The sequence below is a fragment of the Arachis duranensis genome, chromosome 2 (genome assembly GCF_000817695.3).
Source record: "Arachis duranensis cultivar V14167 chromosome 2, aradu.V14167.gnm2.J7QH, whole genome shotgun sequence".
NCBI lineage: Eukaryota > Viridiplantae > Streptophyta > Magnoliopsida > Fabales > Fabaceae > Arachis > Arachis duranensis.
In genome coordinates, this window is record NC_029773.3 from 3,529,204 (window position 1) to 3,532,923 (window position 3,720).

Consider the following 3,720-nt stretch of genomic DNA (forward strand, 5'->3'; position numbering starts at 1 on the left):
TTTTTTAATAAATTTTTTTAAATTATAGTACAAAAAATATTTTATCCTATGCAAAACAATTTAAAAAAATGGCTTAAAAAATGTTAAGAGTACTATAAAAATTTGTAATGTTATAATAACTTAGGTAAATATATGCATGTACTCAAATTTTAAATAAAATATTCTACATAGTCAATAATAATTTAGAAATGAAAGAAAATATTTTATTCCATATAAAATAATTAAAAAATATATTTTATTCTATACAAAATAATTTTAAAAATAGCTTAAAAGATGTTATGAGTACTATAAAAGTTTGTAATATTCTATTGATTTAGGTAAATACATGATAAAAATATTTTTTCTTTAATTTCTAAATTATTAGTGATTATGTGGAGTATTTCTTTAATGTCCTAAGTCATTAGGATATTACAAATTTTATAGTACTTCTAAGATTTTTAAGCCATTTTTTAAATTATTTTGCATAGAATAAAATATTTTTTGTGGTATAATTTAAATTAATTTATTAAAAAATATTCATGATAAATTTTTAATAAAATTATTTAAATTATATGGTGAGATATTACATGATTCGAATTACGCATGTGGAAGTTCGAATCACTCTGATTCAAATTATATGGTGAGCAATTCGAATTCTATACAATACTCTTCTGCCCATTCTTAATAGCTAACGAATATTTTTTAATAAATTTATTTAAATTATACCACAAAAAAATATTTTATTCTATGCAAAATAATTTAAAAAATGGCTTAAAAAATTTCAGAAGTACTATAAAAATATGTCATGTTCTAATGACTTAGGACATTAAAGAAATACTCTACATAGTCACTAATAATTTAGAAATTAAAGAAAGAATATTTTTATCATGTATTTACCTAAATTACTAGAATATTACAAACTTTTATAATACTTATAACATCTTTTAAGCCATTTTTAAAATTATTTTGTATAGAATAAAATATATTTTTTAATTATTTTGTATGGAATAAAATATTTTATTTCATTTCTAAATTATTATTGACTACGTAGAATATTTTATTTAAAATTTGAGTATATTCATGTATTTACCTAAGTTATTAGAACATTACAAATTTTTATAGTACTCTTAACATTTTTTAAGCTATTTTTTTAAAATTATTTTGCATAGGATAAAATATTATTTGTAGTATAATTTAAAAAATCGAATTACTATTCGAGGCAAACTTTGACTAATTCGAACCAACTAGGTTCGAATTACTTGCTGAAGCGTTCAAACGTGTAATTCGAACTCACCTAGTTCGAATTACTCTCAATCCTAGTTCGAACTAACTAGGTTCGAATTACATGCATCACTTGTTCCATTAATATTCGAGCTACCTTGGTTCGAATTATGTGTTTTGTTAGTTCGAACCAACCTGGTTCGAATTATATAGTAATGTGCTTTGGCTCATTCGTGAAGCAATTTCCAATTTGGCAGATTTGCGTAATTTCTCAGCTCCCTTGGCTTATTTACGTTTTTTACCCTAAAAATTATGTTGAATTTTGATTTATTTGATTCTCATTTAAATTAATCACTACATAAGTTAAAGTAAGTTATATTCGAATTTTAATCTCATTTTTTAAGTTTCAATTTACTTAGTTTGATTTTTTAATCACTAACCGACATGCATGCATACACGCTAAACTCATGAGAATGAGATCTATATTTTGTCACACATTCTTGGCAGAAGCAGGCTGTCCTACCCCTTGCACCCACAGCAAAGAATTCAGTGATGACTTCAAGGGGCATGCCATTTGTTTCTGGAACCTTCGAGAACACAAATATCCAGGAGATGAAACAAGCAACAGCATACATGCCAAAGACACCGGCGAGTCCGATTGAGCTGAGCATCACCAGGCAGTGTGTATGTGACAATTATGTTTCCAATCCAGAACACTAAAGTGCATATAGCAATGCAGAGTCCGCGCACCCTCATTTGGAAAATTTTGAAGCAGAGTATGTTTAGAATTGATGGATAATCCATCTTGAAGCAGCAGAAGTAAACCACAACGGATATAGTTGAGATTAGTGCATGCACGATGGAGCTGAACTCTGCTGTGTTTTCAATGACCAAAAGCATAAGTGAGTCTATCAACACAGGAATCATGTTGAAGCCTAGTTGTCTGCACATCAAGGAATCTGTTTTTGAAAAGTAGACAACAACAAATAAAAGCAAATAGAAGATGCTTAAAAAGTTCACCATTTTGTTGTTGAATATATATAACTAGAGTTCAGCCAACATTATAGCAGGCTGCCAAATAAGCCAGTATGAATCCCAGTAATGGTCCCGATTTGGTTCGCAACACAAAATCAGATTGATGAAAATAACATTACCACAATGGAGGTTGAGGCTGAGATAATGTCAAATGATACAAGAATATTTTACAAAAAGTCATTACATGCTCATCAACTTGCCATTGTCATAGAGGCTGCCCAGTACACATTTTAATGGTTGCTGACATTAACTAGTAAGAGAATGATAATATGCCTAAAATTCAAAGGAATCACAATTAGGCTTGAAATTAAAAGAACATCTTATCACATCAGCTAAAGCATAGTAGAAGAAAATAGGCAGCACACAAGTTCAAATTAGAAAGAGTTAGTATGTGCATCTACTATTTATTTAATCTGATAACTAACTGTCAAATAAGTGCATGTTTTAATCAACAGAAAATAAATCAACAGCAATACTTTATAGCTTTTAGTATTGAAAGCAAATTCTTATTTTTGTGGATTCCTTCTATATGAATATTTGAACACACCAAGTAAACAAGAATATGATCACAAAATTGTTTGAACAGTAAGCTATCCATTGTTAGACTAGATGTGAGGTTTAAAAACTCTCAAATTTTCAAAGCAAAGGTAGTAAGCTTGATAATCCACCAGAATCCACAAGCACGGTAGCCACCTTCATACAAAGACATCTCTTCAAACTTGTGTCATACACTCATACTTGATCTTTATTCAAACAGGACACATTAAAGGGGTTATGAACCGAGATGTTAGACCCATCAAATCCTGAAGGTGATACTTGCCATATATATTCTTTTAGAAGCAGAAAAACTTGGACACTAAAGCTTTTGACATCAGAGTCACCGAACATGACAAGCTTAACAATTTATAATAAATTTTGAATATCACTGACATGTTATCTTTACTATTTCCTACTTTCCATATCATTTTTCAAGTCCCATGTTAAAAATCTGATAAAATTCAATTCATAATATATGGGTTTTGCTAACTTGTGTCCTAAGGGGATAGATTAAGCATACCATAAAAGGAAATGCTTTATAAAAGTTATTACAAAAATGAACTTTTTTACGATTTCAATGCATTGAATACATCAAAAACATTAAAAGTTTCTATTATTGTATTTTTAAAATGTGCCCTTAGGGCACAAGTTAGTTAAATCCTAATTATATTTATTCATATGAAATCTCATGAATACATAGATAGTGTCTCATACAAAATTGTGTAAGTACTTTCTTTCTTCTTTTTTGAAAAAGTACTTTTTCTGTTGCAAAAGGACACAAATTCCAAATATTACAATTTAGAAAGCAAAAAAAAGATTTTCAATTTCAGAAATAAAAAAAAACATTGATTTGGCAAATACCTCATCAATTGGAATAGCTGTTTGAGAGAATAATTGGCATATCAATATTCAAAACAGTGGCAGCGATAGAACAACAGAAACCAGAAA